Raw genomic sequence first — 17,417 nt, 5'->3', positions numbered from 1 at the left:
TATTTAGATTACGTCTCCTACCACATTTTACGTCTAGAAGTACGGTGTATTTGACCCTCTGTATCTTGGGTAAAGATTTCAACAAAATTTTCTGGGTAGTTTGAGATCTAGATCTTAGGAACATACTGTAAAAATTTCAGCCTTCACTGTGCATAGCCGTCTTGCAATCCGCAGTTGCGTTTTAGTCCGCTGGTGACAGCGAAAATATATTTAAGGGACCCTTTTTGTGGAGTTTTCCGAGTAACCGCCCATGAACTAGTGGGCCAACGGCTTTGCTCCATTTGCCTCAGCGGAAGGTAGTGCGTAGTATTCATACTTTGACGCTGTAGGATAATGACACGAAGACGATCCTCTACTGGCTATAAAAATGGTCCCTAGCCCAAGGGCTGTCCAGAACACTTGACCGTACCTTTTTTTGACCAATAGAACCTGTGGTATGGACGCCGGAAAAACCCGTTTTTATGCGCAGCATTTTGGAACATGCCATCGCATGCTTACCGATAATACTAATAACTAGAATGCCGACCACTGTTTGTCACATCCAGTAGTGAATATAAAATCCATATATAAAACGTTATTTGTTATGTTTCACCATTGTTGTAGCCCACCGGATAGCCGGTCAGCGTGACGGACTGCCGTCCTAAGGCGCCGGGGTTCGATTCCCGGCTGGGTCGGGTTTTTCTTCGCTCAGGGACTGGGCGCCTTCATCATCATTTCGTCCCCATCCGGCGCGCAGGTCGCCCAATGCGGCGTCCAATGTAGTAAGACCTGCACCAAGGCGGCCGGACCTGCCCCGTAAGGGGCCTCCTGCCGGCCAATGACGCCAAACGCTCATTTCCAATTTACCACTGTTGTACATTAACATAAATTGCATGTATCTTTAAAAAAAAAGAACGTAAAGTGCAGAAGTGTGTTAGAAAAGGTGTGTATGTGAGTGTGTCTCCGCTGGACTTCACTCCTGCGTTATGCGTCATTTTTTAATGAAATGGAATGTTGTGTGGCGAGAGCCTCCCGGCGGGTAGACCCGATCGCCTGGTGCAAGTCTTTTGAGGTGACGCCACTTTAACCGCGAGACTGCTACGGTCGCAGGTTCGAATCCTGCCTCGGGCATGGATGTGTGTGATGTCCTTAGGTTAAATAGGTTTAAGTAGTTCTAAGTTCTAGGGGACTGATGACCACAGATGTTAAGTCCCATAGTGCTCAGAGCCATTTGAACCATTTTGACGCCACTTTGGCGGCTTACGCTTCGATCAGGGTGAAATGGGGATGATGAAGACGACACAAACACCCAGTCCCTGAACGGAGAACATCTCCAACCCAGCCGCGAATCGAACCCGGGCCCCCCGGCATGACAAGCCGGTGCACTGTCTACACAGCTACGGTGGCGGACATTTTTACTGTATGTAGTCAGATCGCGCATGGCCTTTATTTAATTTTTTCCTTGTTGCAGGCAGTTTGGTGGACAACTGTCATACTATCACTGATGTGGCAATGGTTCCTGTTGAAACACCACACTTCTAGCAAATGCAGACTGTAAGTGTACTAGCTGAAAGTGCATTTTGTGTATTAGAAATCTTTACTAAGTGGCACTTTGAGAGCGAAATATGTAGTTATGTAAAAGAAATCATAATATTCTCTACAACGTACGGTAATGTAATTGAATACGGCCGACTGTCGCCGAACGCGTGTGCCCTATGGTACGAGTATACAGGGTGGTCCATTGATAGTGACCGGGCCAAATATCTCACGAAGGAAGCATCAAACGAAAAAACTACAAAGAACGAAGCCCGTCTAGCTTGAAGGGGGAAACCAGATGGCGCCATGGTTGGCCCGCTAGATGGCGCTGCCATAGGTCAAACGGATATCAACTGCGGTTTTTTTTAAAATAGGAACCCCCATTTTTTATTATATATTGGTGTAGTACATAAAGAAACATGAATGTTTTAGTTGGACAACTTTTTTCGCATTGTGATAGATGGCGCTGTAATAGTCACAAACGTACAAGTACGTGGTATCACATAACATTCCGCCAGTGCGGACGGTATTTGCTTCGTGATACATCACCCGTGTTAAAAATGGACCGTTTACCAATGGCGGTAAAGGTCGATATCGTGTTCATGTATGGCTATTGTGATCAAAATGCCCAACGGACGTGTGCTATGTACGCTGCTCGGTATCCTGGACGACATCATCCAAGTGTCCGGACCGTTCGCCGGATAGTTACGTTATTTAAGGAAACAGGAAGTGTTCAGCCACATGTGAAACGTCAACCACGACCTGCAACAAATGATGATACCCAAGTAGGTGTTTTAGCTGCTGTCGCGGCTAATCCGCACGTCAGTATCAGACAAATTGCGCGAGATTCGGGAAACTCAAAAACGTCAGTGTTAAGAATGCTACATCAACGTCGATTGCACACATACCATATTTCTATGAACGAGGAATTCCATGTGCGACGACTTTGAACATCGTGTAAAGTTATGCCACTGGGCACAAGAGAAATTACGGGACGATGAGAGATTTTTTGCAGCGTTCTATTTAGCGACGAAGCGTCATTCACCAACAGCGGTAACGTAAACTGGCATAATATGCACTATTGGACAACGGAAAATCCACGATGGCTGCGACAAGTGGAACATCAGCGACCTTGGCAGGTTAATGTATGGTGCCGCATTATGGAAGGAAGGATAATTGGCCCCCATTATATCGATGGCAATCTAAATGGTGCAATGTATGCTGATTTCCTACGTAATGTTCTACCGATGTTACTACAAGATGTTTCACTGCATGACAGAATGGCGATGTACTACCAACATGATGGATGTCCGGCACATAGCACGCGTGCGCTTGAAGCGGTATTGAATAGCATATTTCATGACAGGTGGATTGATCGTCGAAGCTTGGCCCGCACGTTCACCGGATCTGACGTCCCCGGATTTATTTCTGTGGGGAAAGTTGAAGGATATTTGCTATCGTGATCCACCGACAACGCCTGACAAAAATGCGTCAGCGCAATGTCAATGCATGTGCGAACATTACGGAAGGCAAATTACTCGCTCTTGAGAGGAATGTCGTTACACGTATTGCCAAATGCATTGAGGTTGACGGACATCATTTTCAGCATTCATTCAATTAATGTGGTATTTACAGGTAATCACGCTGTAACAGTATGCGTTCTCAGAAATAATAATTTCACAAAGGTACATGTATCACATTGGAACAACCGAAATAAAATGTTCATACGTACATTCGTTTTGTATTTTAATTTTAAAAAATCTACCTGTTACCAGCTGTAGGTCTAAAATTGTGAACCATATGTTTGTGATTATTACAGCGCCATCAATCACAAAGCGAAAAAAGTAGTCCAACTAAAACATTCCTATTTGTTTACGTACTACACGCATATGTGATAAAAACTGGGGGATCCTATTTTTAAAAAACGCAGTTGATATCCGTTTGTCCTATGGCAGCTCCATCTAGCGAGCTAACCATAGCGCCATCTAGTTTCCCCCTTCAAACTAGACAAGTTTCGTTCTTTGTAGTTTTTTCGTTTGATGCTTCCTTCGTGAGATATTTGGCCCGGTCACTATCAATGGACCACCCTGTCTGTATACCAGCGATTTGACAAAGCCTGCATTGAAGTCTGCCCCTTGTAGCGACGAAAAAAAAAAAAAAAAAAAAAAAAAAAAAAAAAAAAAAAAAAAAAAAGAGAGAGAGAGAGAGAGAGAAAAAAACATGCTCCATCCTTTACAGCGTATAGTTTCTAATCTGTTCTGATCCCTTTCGTACCCTACAAATTTGTTGGTTAATATTGTACAAATGGTTCACGACACACTGATGGTGCTTCAACAGCAGGGGAAGCATGTATCATTCTGTAAGATATTGAGGATATGGAATGTGGTATTGTTTGGAAAGGAGCAAGCGGACCGAGCGGCCAAGGATGCGTGGCTGGAGCACAACATGACAGTATGTGCCGTTCCGCTGATGAGACAGAACGGTAGTCATGGGGGAGCAGAAATGACTGGCAGGCTGCACTCGGCGAGACCAACTACTCCGCCGTGGCGCTCCTTAAACCTCTCATTCCAGTTGGGATGAAGCAGCCCCGACTCGCACTGAACAGCTCTCTAACAAATGACTTCGTACTCCGACAGGATACCTGTGGCGCAAAAAATCACTGTGCGCTACGTCTCAACTGAGTACATTTTAATATCTTGACGAGAGGACGGAAGTAACTGCAAGTGGAGCCTTGCACTCTATTTTATCTGTGCCTAAACTTTTGGAATTTGACTAAAGTTAAAATCTTCTGGGTTGTTAGGCCGCATCATATTTCCTTCTAAAACAATCGACATTTCGACCCCCCTGCCAGGATCTTCTTCAGGATGTTTCACTGTCCACTACTGCTAGAACACTGTAGGAGACCATTGTCCCGTTTTTTTATAAAGGAGAAGTGAGAGTATTGGTTAAAATCCTTGTGGCTACCATTGGTGGTCCATCGTCATGTGCTAATATTCCCGTGCTAATGCAGAAGAAGGGGTGTTGTTGGCTAAACTGTTGTGGATACTATTGGTGGCCCATTGCCATTGGATAGAAAGGCACTATTTCACACGTTCGCTGGAAAGAGTTATTAGCTGTCCTCTCTATTCAAATTACATGCTTTCTTGGAAATTTCAACGGCTTCTCGGACCATTCTTCTACAAATGTTGGTTTCCTTATCTAGCACACGTAAGTTATTAAAATCTATGACAGAGCCACAGATCTCATGGTGTTTCGCTACTGCCGATTTTAAACTTTGTTTTAGCCGCGACTATAGGCTTCCGGGATCGTGACTCCACGCCATCAAGGATGGGAATATGCGGCGTAGTGTACGAGCAATATAAACAATGCGCTGCAAGTCACCTCGGTGGACAGTAACATTTTGGGTAAACATTCCCTCTCTCTTCATCTGTCCGTTTCGCATCTAGCGAATGATGGTGGCCAACCACGACCAGTAGGAGGAATTTCAACCAAGAACCCTTCTCCAGCGTAAGTGTGGAATAGTGCCTGTCTATCTAATGACGATGGCCACCAATAGTATCCACTAGAATTTTAACCAATAGTCCCACTTCTCTAGCAGAAATGCGGGAAAACTCCCCCCCCCCTTTATAAGAGAAAGCGACACTGGTCTTTGACAGTTTTCTAGCAATTGTGGACACCGAAGCAGCCTGAAGAAGATCCCGTCAGGGGGATCGAAACGTCCATTATTGTAGAAGGAAATATGACGTGGCCTAACAACCAAGAAGATTTCAACTTTAGTGACAACAGCCACGAAAGCCTGCAGACCTACATTTTGGAATTTTGTTTGATATCTGAACTCTAGTCTAAGCTTAAGACAACACGCCCTTATTTAGTGCAGTAACCAACGAGCCTCATTTATCTATTACAGCATTTTAGATCACTGAACAGGATTTGTCATATTTATTGTGGAATTTTGGACACACACACACACACACATTATATATATATATATATATATATATATATATATATATATATATATATATATATATATATATGCAGTTTTGCTATTTAGGGAGTAAAATAACGATGATCGAAGTAGAGAGGATATAAAATGTAGGCTGGCAATGGCAAGGAAATCGTTTCTGAAGAAGAGAAATTTGTTAACATCGAGTATAGCTTTGCCAGGAAGTTGTTTCTGAAAGTATTTGTATGAAGTGTAGCCATGTAGGGAAGTGAAACATGGACGATAACTAGTATGGACAAGAAGAGAATAGAAGCTTTCGAAATGTGGTGGTACAGAAGAATGCTGAAGATAAGGTGGGTACATCACGTAACTAATGAGGAGGTATTGAATAGGATTAGGGAGAAGTTTGTGGCACAACTTGACTAGAAGAAGCGATCGGTTGGTAGGACATGTTTTGAGGCATCAAGGGATCACAAATTTAGCATTGGAGGGCAGCGTGGAGGGTAAAAATCGTAGAGGGAGACCAAGAGATGAATACACTAAGCAGATTCAGAAGGATGTAGGTTGCAGTAGGTACTGGGAGATGAAGAAGCTTGCACAGGATTGAGTAGCATGGAGAGCTGCATCAAACCAGTCTCAGGACTGAAGACCACAACAACAACAACATATATATATGCACGTTGTGTGTGTGCCTTATAACTTTTAGCCACGCTCGTCTCATTACGACGTCAGCATGAATGCTGAAGACGCGGTTACCAGGTGCTCAAAGTAACATATCATAATCTTCGTCGTATCATTATCATCCTGCGGAATTATGAATATTACGACCCTTCTCATCGCTGAAGGAAACAGTTAAGCTATGCGGTAAAATGACGACTATGAAGATGTATCACCGTGCTGCTTCCTGACAAAGTTTGGTGTAAGTTTTGTTCCACCATGCTTCAAAGAGTTGAGACACGGGACTGGAATTCGTGAGCAGAGTCGTCACCATCTGTGCTGGCCCTGAAGCACGCTTCGAGAATGTTACAGTGTCTCCTTTGAATATACCACGGCGGATTTATCTTCCCAGCCCCTCTCCAGTTGGGCTCTGCTGCTCAGTCCGTTGACGGAAGGCTAAACTGCAGACGTCTATGTTTGTACCTCCTGCGCACGATTCGAATCGTGCGACAAGTAGTTTTCTTACGCCGACTCTGGTATCGCTCTCGTACGGCGCCCACTGTCTGACGGCTTTAAGCCCCTTTTACACGATCCACTTTCTTGTGTCAGTTGGCTACTCGAGACAAGTGCGTCTACTACAGCCCCCCTGGCGCTTTATTCCCGAATTGAGTCTCATTTTCGTTTAAATGTCGGCGTCAAAATTCCTGGTGTAGAGAGACCTGTCTCCTGTGCTGTACTGGCGTCTGAATGGTGGAAATGAGGTTATGAGGGACTTTTCCCTTTTACGGAAAAATCTAAATAACAAACTGTACGAACAAGCAATGCCAATAGAGTTTATGAATGACTAAATCGAAATTCATAATGAAAGTTCATGCCAAAAATCATGTGGTAAATTGATCACGTTCCTAAGAACTGAAGGAAGGAATAGTGTCACGCAGACATTTAAGAACATATACATTTACACTACTGGCCATTCAAATTGCTACACCAAAAAGAAATGCAGATGATAAACGGGTATTCATTGGACAAATATATTATACTAGAACTGACATGTTATTACATTTTCACGCAATTTGGGTTCACAGATCCTGAGAAATCAGTACCTAGAACAACCACCTCTGCCCGTAATAACGGGCTTGATACGACTGGGCATTGAGTCAAACAGAGCCTGGATGGCGTGTACATGTACAGCTGCCCATGCAGCTTCAACACGACACCAAAGTTCAGCAAGAGTAGTGACTGGCGTATTGTGACGAGCCAGTTGCTCGCCCACCATTGACCAGACGTTTTCAATTGGTGAATGATCTGGAGAACGTGCTGGCCAGGGCAGCAGTCGAACATTTTCTGTGTCCAGAAAGGCCCGTACAGGACCTGCAACATGCGGTCGTGCATTATCCTGCTGAAATGTAGGGTTTCGCAGGAATCGAATGAAGGGTAGAGCCACGGGTCGTAAAATATCTGAAATGTAACGTCCACTGTTCAAAGTGCCGTCAGTGCGAACAAGAGGTGACCGAGACGTGTAACCGGTGGCACCCCATACCATCACGCCGGGTGATACGCCAGTATGGCGGTGACGAATACACGCTTCGAATGTGCGTTCACCGCGATGTCGCCAAACACGGATGCGACCATCATCATGCTGTAAACAGAACCTGGACTCATCCGAAAAAATGACGTTTTGCCATTCGTGCACCCAGGTTCGTCGTTGAGTACTCCATCGCAGGCGCTCCTGCCTGTGATGCAGCGTCAAGGGTAACCGCAGCCATGCTCTCCGAGCTGATAGTCAATGCTGCTGCAAACGTCGTCGAACTGTTCATGGAGATGGTTGTTGTCTTGCAAACGTCCCCATCTGTTGACTGAGGGATCGAGACGTGGCTGCACGATCCGTTACAGCCATGCGGATAAGATGCCTTTCATGTCGACTGCTAGTGATACGAGGCCGTTGGGATCCAGCACGGCGTTCCTTATTACCCTCCTGAACTCACCAGTTCCATATTCTGCTAACAGTCATTGGATCTCGACCAACGCGAGCAGCAAAGTCGCAATACGATAAACCGCAATCGCGATACGCTACAATCAGACCTTTCTCAAGGTCGGAAACGTGATGGCAGGCATTTCTCCTCCATACACGAGGCATCACAACGTTTCACCAGGCAACGCCGGTCAGTTGCTGTTTGTGTATGAGAAATCTGTTGGAAACTTTCCTCAAGTCAGCACGTTGTAGGTGTCGCCACCGACGCCAACCTTGTGTGAATGCTCTGAAAAGCTAATCATTTGCATATCACAGCGTCTTCTTCGTGTCGGTTAAATTTCGCGTCTCTAGCACGTCAACTTAGTGGTGTAGCAATTTTAATGGCCAGTGCTGTATTTACTCGAGAAGATGCATAGTCTAAAAATGGTTCAAATGGCTCTGAGCACTATGGGACTTAACATCTCTGGTCATTAGTCCCCTAGAGCTTAGAACTACTTAAACCTAACTAACCTAAGGCAGGGTTCGAACCTGCGACCGTAGCAGTCGCGCGGTTCCGGACTGAGCGCCTAGAACCGTTAGAACACCGCGGCCGGCAAAATGCATAGTCTCAGAGACATCAGAGACTAAGTAGAAAACAGTAAATAGCACCTTCCGGCCTTATCCTTTGTACCTTCTTTTCTTGCTACCTTCCAAAAACAACGAAAATTGTTTTTCTCGTCCAGTAATTCCGATCTTTTCTCTGTTGAAATAATTTTCATTGAACCACATTTATGTATTTACGTCCTCATTTAGGTATAGCGTAGTTCTTTCTTATGTTTCGTCTCTTGTTCAGCACTAGCAGGAAAAAATACCAGGCATTTAGGTAACTTTTCAGTGTGCCCAGAAAATAAAGACAACTAGATAATAAAGATTAAGAAGATGAGAAAGCACAAAATCCATTTCTGTAATAGAAGTGAGCTCGACCAGAACAGGTTATAACTTCCGATGTTAGCAGACGCCACCCTTGTCTCTGTGTATGCACAGCGTGCGGCACACTCGGAAACGTAGAACTCCGCACTCGCCACAATCTATAGATCATTGTCGTCGTAGACACACTCGCGGCGCTGTTGGTTGCCGATTTACACGCAAGCACAAATGGCAGTCGCACTTTTAGTCGTCGATTTCGACCAGGAAGTCGCTGGTGTAAGACGAGCTTTAGCCGCTCGCTGGCCGCCCGCGCGAGGCGTTTAGCTGGCTGCCAGCGTTCCTTGCGACCTGCCGGCTGATCGATGCCCTCCCCCTCACAGTTCTATTCCAGTCGGGCAGAAGGCCGGCAGCCGCACACGACCAGCCCGGGCCAAAGGCCACAGCCCAGAGCCCACGGCGCGCGCCTAGTCGCCAGCTTCTGGTGCCGGCCGGCCGAAGTGGCCGTGCGGTTAAAGGCGCTGCAGTCTGGAACCGCAAGACCGCTACGGTCGCAGGTTCGAATCCTGCCTCGGGCATGGATGTTTGTGATGTCCTTAGGTTAGTTAGGTTTAACTAGTTCTAAGTTCTAGGGGACTAATGACCTCAGCAGTTGAGTCCCATAGTGCTCAGAGCCATTCTGGTGCCGGTACGGTGCGTCCAGTTCTGGTGGGTGGCTCACGAGCCACCAACACAGGTCCGGCGAACTTCCGGTTCACCGTTCACCAAGCCTCGCAATGCACGCTAGCACCATTCAGCAATTGTCGTAATGTCTAGTAAATAATCGCTATTGAAAATCCGTGCCGCCGTGGAACTCAATACGTTGACAACGAGCAGTTGTCTTCACCGCTAGGCTGTCTGAGATAGCGTTCACTCCATTTAGTGCCACTCACGTCGCCACCAATGATCTGCGGACATCACTGCCAGAGGTTCACCGGTGGTGCAAGGTGGTGCTGAGTGGTCAGCACGACGGACTGTCAATCCTAAGGGCCCGGATTCATGCGACACGTCAGGCCGCACTACGCTAACAAAAGTTACGTTATGGACACCATGGCGAACCCTAGCCAAACAAAAGCCAAGAAAATATACTGGGCCCTCAGGGGGAGGCCGCCAAAAAACCAAATTGAACACAAACTCCCGCAATACAATTTAAAACAAAAATGGGGAAACGTCTCGGAAAACGTGTTGCCTAAACATGCGAAGGAGACATGGTACAAAATAATCAACAGAACGGTACCAACCAACCAAAGACTGGCGCAGATAAAACTCGTCGCAAGTGACAAGTGCGACGTATGTGCCATGACAGACACCCTCGAGCACCGATTCACCTGCGGGAATGACAATTTATGGGGAGCGTGCCAGCAGATGGTGGCCGACATCAACAGAACGGCGCCCGGAAGCAGCACAGTGGAAGCAATCACCGCCCCAGACTGCAACCCATTTCCACGACCCAAGCGACTGGCGATCCTCGCCATCGTAACGAGGAGGCAGACTGACCAGCTGGCCTTCCTGATGAACCTCTGGGAGGAGGACAAGACGGCCCAGCAGCACAGGCGCTACCGCGAGAACTTCAGAAACTTCCTGCAGATCCCACTGCAGACAGCGATCGCCAGAGTCCTCCCCAGCCTGTGACTCTCAGCACCGCCACCAGCCACCTCACCACAAGAAGAACGTGTGCAGTGATAGTGAATAAGTGCAACAGAAAAGTTAAAGTGCTTTCTCCTTTCGCCTCAAATAGTCAAGTACAGTAGTGTAAAGTGCTTCTTCTTAGTGAAATCAGTGATACAAAGTGCTTCTCACCAAACACCTGTCATGCTCGCAGCCAAATCAGTGTCAAAAGTACACCCAATAGTACTAACAGTGATTTTTTTCTTTCTTCCTCATTTTTGTACTTTATTGTCTAGGATACAAGCACTGCTTAGTGGAAAGTGCCAGCTACCCATAATTTTTTTTAATGATTTCCTATACTATGTGCCCCTTATAAAATTCATATTGTTTACTCACACTTTCCTCTCGGCTTCTCTTATATAATATGACATAACTTTTTCCTTCTTCGTCAATTTATGTACAATCTGTAGCACACGTAAAAAAAAAAAACTTTCTTCCACTTCTGCGCCATCTATCATGCTCACGTTTTTCCACATACTGTCCCACCTAACAGTGGAAACTAGTGGAAGAAATCAAACAAGAATACACGATGTGAACGTGGCATCACAAGTGCATGACACACAGCAATTTGAACTCAAAATCAATGTGTCGATGATACGTATAAATTATAATACCTGTCCTACAATGCTTTACCCAAACAAAAAAGACGACAAATGGCCACGTAAAAGGGTTCAAGGAAAACAGTAATAGAAAAACGAAAATATACAAACGAAAACCTATAAAATGACAGTAATGTTAACCAACTCTAGAAATAGGATAATAGAATGAAATGTTTCGTTATTTAAATGTATCGTTTGTTAATATATTTAAATAAATATATATGGTTACAAAAAAAGGTTCGATTCCCGGCTGGGTCGGAGATTTTCTCCGCTCAGGGACTGGGTGTTGTGTTGTCCTAATCATCATCATTTCCTCCCCATCGACGCGCAAGTTGCCGAAGTGGCGTCAAATCGAAAGACTTGCACCAGGCGAACGGTCTACCCGACGGGAGGTCGTAGCCACACGACATTATTATTATACTGCTGGGACAAAAAGAGTCAGTGCAGAACTGTTGCTCACTCTTCCACAAAGCGTTTCGTAATTTCTAGGGGGCTGAAGAGGGCACCTGGTACATAACGTTTCGGTAAGGAACCCGTGTCCGGAAATGTACCATTTGGATGAAAAATACGAGGGCTGTCCAGAAAGTAAGTTACGATTGATCGCGAAATGAACATCACAGTGAAAATCAGAAATGTTTCATTTGTAACAGTTAGCTACACCTTTCAGCTACTTCTCTACGTAGTCGCCGTTCTGACTCAGTCATTCTTCATAGCGTTGTACCAACTTTCCAATACCCTCATCATAGAAGGCAGCCGCCAGTGCTTTCCGCCAATTCTCTACGCTGGCCTAAAGCTCGTTGTCTGTGCCAAAATGTTGTCTTCATAGCCAGCGGTTCGTTTGAGTAGAGATGAAACTCAGTGGGAGACAATTATGGGCTGTATTGTGGGTAACCAAACATTTCCAACTGAAACGATGCAGGAGCATCTTCATTGCCCCTGCAGAATGAGGCTGAGAATTGTCTTGAAGAAGAAACCGCACGACAGTTATGTAATGTTGGTTGCATAGCCTCAGGGGAAAATTCTCACCAGGCCCTCGTACTTGGCGGGAGACACTATTTTCTATAACATCTTTACGCGCTCACTAAGAGCTCAGGAATGAAAAGAGCGACATAATTCTACCTAGAGTCATACTAGAGACGCTGCCCAACACATCTTTGCAAAGCTTTATCGGATTTTCATACTCGTTTCCATTTCGCGACCGATCGTAACTTACTTTCTGGACAGCCCTCGTAAGTTTGAAGGTCGCGTCACTGTCAAATCTCCCGCTTCACGGTACTCACAAACACACAGACACTGAGCTCTAAGGTGGGTGCTCAACAGGACAACAGGAGGCCACGGCGTGGTCAGTGTTTCGAGACTCGTCGTCGGGTTCTCCTCTACGTGACGGAGGGCGTCGTACTCTTCAAAGTCGCGACTGCTACGCTTCCGTGCAGTAGGCTACCGCAGTGAAGCCTCCTCGTCTCGAACGACCCACTTGTAGTCGGACGTCACAATTACAACAGGGACCGATGATGGCGCCTTCTTGTCACAAGGCAGACTGCCCGGCGCCCCCCCCCCCCCCCCTCAGATTTAGGCCCACTGTATAACCAGTCAAAAACTGAACACAGATCAAGCATGGAAGTGGCAAGAAGGTGTACTGAACTGTGAAAAGAAGCAAAGTGGAAACAGTGAACGATCCAAGCTTAACAAGTGCAATATTAAGCAGCAGATAACATGTGTGACGTAGGGGTTAAGTTGGACTGCAAACCGGGCGAGCCGTGTTCAGCACTCTCTCGAGCCACTTTTATTCATTTTCACAACATTCTGAACTGTCCGTCCGGTCATTGAAATGTTTATTCTCTTTCTGTAGTATTAGCAGTAGTCGTACTATGCACTGATTATAGAATATGAGTCATGTGGTAAGAATACATTACCGTCGCAAGTAAATGTAATGAATAGTGAGAGCAGGCGCGATACCACATACACGTCTCACAGAAATGAAAACAACAAATAAACGGGTGTGAACTATGTTACAACGAAGGAATTCAAGAGCCAAAATTTCCAAAACGGAACGCAACTTCAAAAACGTTAAAACATGTTTTGACAGAGCACAGAGAAACTGTGTGAATGTGAAACTGTGCGTTCACTTCTTGCAGCTTACGTGACAAATCACTACGTTTTTCATCATTTCCTTGGGAGTGTTCACGTTCACATTCATACGAATACCTAATCAGGCAAGGAGGCATATCTCACTCTATTTTGCTTTTTGTTTAAAGTTCAGTACACCTTCTTGCTACTTTTCTGTTTGATCTGTGTTCATTTTTTGACGAGCTTTAGCCCGATGGCGCTGTATTTCCGGCTGTTGCCCGTTTATGCCGTTGTCCATTGGTACGACAGGGACAACACGGGCAGGACGACGACTGTAGTGCTCTGCTGCAGGTGGATCGACGCTCCTCCGCCTTAAAGGTTGTTGACATCTGTTGCGGCCCGCACTAGACAGTGCAATACTCGACCGCCGCAAGGCTCCATCCTCAGCTGGAGCACGTATGTAGTAAAAACGATTCGCTCAGGTGATCAGATCGTCGTAAACAGTGTAACGTACCCTCTCTGTTATTGTTTTTTTTTTTGTTAATGTAGTTGTAGAGATATGAAATTATTGTAGCGGTTTGCTTAGTCAGCCGTACTTCGGATATTTTTTTTTTTTTTTTACATTAAATGGAGCCTGAAACTTGCGTAATAAGTACTTCGCGTGAAGTGTGATTTGCGGCATAAACAAAAATTAGTTGCGGAGATGCAATCCACAGAATATTAACAGAAAGGTTTTAAAACAATGCGCAAGACTGACTAGACACATTCAGAGGGTACGTACATTCGCGTACGAGTGGTTGCGATCTGATGAGAAAGATCTATCTTAAATTTGTGATTCTTGAGTTTCTCCCGGCGTATTTGATAATCAAAATATCCAAGGGTGTACTGCCGGTCTACGGTGTCCAACGGTCACAATATTTCGGCGATCATACATGTCACCATCATCAGGTGAACTGACGGACTGAGCTCCTGTGAACGTGCCGGCACGGAGATCCGTACACTATGGCTGCTCAGGGGGAACTGGGTTCGGTCGTGGCGGCGGCCGATTTAAATACCCTCCGCCCGAGGCGCCCTCACTCCGCCGTCCGCGCCACGGTCGCGCGGTGGAACAGATTGCGACGGCGTCTGAGATGACGTCGGTGCGATGCCTTTGTCCGCCGTGGTCGTCACAACTATACATTTGCTCGATTTACTCTTGATTAACCCAATCGCTGGTTCCCATGCCTTGCTAAGATTATAGCCACAGTCACGGTTTATGAGGTCGTCATTGGTGCGGATTTCGATGGCCTCTCTAACAACGCTGTCCCAGTATCTCGACGTCTGTACCAGAATCCTCGTGCGTTCATACTCCATAGCGTGATTTTCCGACAAACAATGTTCAGCGACCGCCGACTTGCTCGGATACATCAATCAGTCGAGTATGCCTCTGGTGTTCACGGCATCGATCCTCGACGGTACGCATCGTCTGACCAATATACGACTTGCCACATTGACACGGAATCTGGTATACGCCGGCCTTCCTCAAACAGAGGTCATCTTTGGCGCTCCCCACCAGTGCACGAGTTTTATTCGGAGGACAAAACACAGTTCCGACCCGGTGTTTCTTCAAAATGCGGGCGATTTTCCCCGAGAGTGCGCCTGTATATGGGATAAACGCAGTTCCTACCTCCTCCCTCGTGACTTCATCCATCTCAACAGGTCGTGCTGCAGTGGTTGGGAGGAGAGCACGTTGAATCTGCCACTCTGAGTACCCATTTTTTCGAAATACAGTTCTCAGATGTTCCAATTCCTGGGGTAGACTCTCTGCGTCAGAGATAGTGCGCGCCCTATGTACTAGAGTTTTAAGTACCCCATTCCTCTGTGAAGGGTGGTGGCAGCTGTCTGCGTGCAAATACAGATCAGTGCGCGTTGTCTTCCGATACACCCCATGACCTAGGGTGCCGTCAGGCCTTCTCTTGACCAAGACGTCAAGGAAAGGTAGTGAATTTGATGTTGGGGTGTATGGAGTTTAGATGTGTAAGGAAGTCAAGGAGTTTATCCATACCATGTGGCCAGATGACGAACTTGTTGTCCACGTAACGGAAAAAGCAAGTAGGTTTCCATTCGGATGACGACAGGGCTTCCTCCTCGAAGTTCTCCATGTACAAATTCGCTACCACCGGAGAGAGTGGGCTACCCATGGCGACTCCCTCCGTTTGTTCGTAGTATTCTCCATTAAAAAGAAAATACGTGGAAGTCAAGACATGCCTAAAAAGTTCAGTGGTCTTCTCGTCAAACTTCTGACTAATCAATTCTATTGACTCTCGCAGGAGTACCCTCGTGAACAACGAAACGACGTCAAAACTCACCATGATATCTGACTCACCCAACGTGAAGCTATCAAGGCGTTTAACAAAATCCACGGAATTACGGATGTGATGAGGGCATTTACCCACATAAGGACTTAATATTCCCGTCAGGTATTTGGCCAACAAATATGTAGGTGCCCTGATGTTGCTGACAATGGGGCGTAATGGTACCCCCTCTTTGTGAACCTTCGGGAGTCCATATAGTCTAGGCGGTACCGGACCTTGGGGTAACAATTTCTTGGCGTCACCCTCCGGTAAATCTGCGTCATTGAGAAGCGACCTCGTCTTGTTGTCCACCTTCTTTGTAGGGTCAACGCTGATCTTCCGGTAGGATTCGTCATTTAGCCGGCTGTGCATCTTATCAGTGTAGTCCTTATGGGAGACAACAACTGTAGCATTGCATTTGTCAGCCGGTAAGACAATTTCAGAGCGCTCCCTCAGATCACGAATGGCTGCCCTCTCTTTCCTAGTGATATTTGACTTCATCGGCTTGGATTTCGTCAACGCACGACAGGTTTCACGACGTATTTCCTCAGCTGATTCAGGCGGAAGTCGAGCTGCAACCTGTTCAACAGCACTAACAATTTCTGCGACCGGAGTGAACTTGGGGGTGGGAGCGAATTTGAGACCTTTCTGCAAAACCGAGACCGCATCATCACTCAACACCATGCCACTCAAATTGATGACATTCTTGCCCGGAACATGCAGAGATCGTTTGTCAAGGAGACGTGAGACCTTAGCTGTTTGACGTCCCGTTGCCTTCTTATGGGCGGAATCAGCTGCAACCCAGGTGACACCATCAATCCAATCCCAGAAAAAAGAAGTGAAATTACCAGCCAGTTGCAAATGTAGTTTGAGTAATTCCTGTGAGATAAACTCAAGGCTCCGGCGGGTGAATTGCACTCACGTCTCCTTGACAAACGATCTCTGCATGTTCCGGGCAAGACTGTCATCAATTTGAGTGGCATGGTGTTAAGTGATGATGCTGTCTCGGTTTTGCAGAAAGGTCTCAACTTCGCTCCCACCCCCAAGTTCACTCCGGTCGCAGAAATTGTTAGTGCTGTTGAACAGGTTGCAACTCGACTTCCGCCTGAATCAGCTGAGAAAATACGTCGTGAAACCTGTCGTGCGTTGACGAAATCCAAGCCGATGAAGTCAGATATCACTAGTAAAGAGAGGGCGGCCATTCGTGATCTGAGGGAGCGCTCTGAAATTGTTGTCTTACCGGCTGACAAAGGCAATGCTACAGTTGTTGTCTCCCATAAGGACTACACTGATAAGATGCACAGCCTGCTAAATGACGAATCCTACCGGAAGATCAGCGTTGACCCTACAAAGAAGGTGGACAACAAGACGAGGTCGCTTCTCAAGGACGCAGATTTACCGGAGGGTGACGCTAAGAAATTGTTACTCCAAGGTCCGGTACCGCCTAGACTATATGGACTCCCGAAGGATCACAAAGAGTGGGTACCATTACGCCCCATTGTCAGCAACATCAGGGCACCTACATATTTGTTGGCCAAATACCTGACGGGAATATTAAGTCCTTATGTGGGTAAATGCCCTCATCACATCCGTAATTCCGTGGATTTTGTTAAACGCCTTGATAGCTTCACGTTGGGTGAGTCAGATATCATGGTGAGTTTTGACGTCGTTTCGTTGTTCACGAGGGTACTCCTGCGAGAGTCAATAGAATTGATTAG

The sequence above is a fragment of the Schistocerca nitens genome, chromosome 9, assembly GCF_023898315.1.
Source record: "Schistocerca nitens isolate TAMUIC-IGC-003100 chromosome 9, iqSchNite1.1, whole genome shotgun sequence".
Taxonomy (NCBI): domain Eukaryota; kingdom Metazoa; phylum Arthropoda; class Insecta; order Orthoptera; family Acrididae; genus Schistocerca; species Schistocerca nitens.
Note: the sequence above shows the minus strand (reverse complement) of the source record.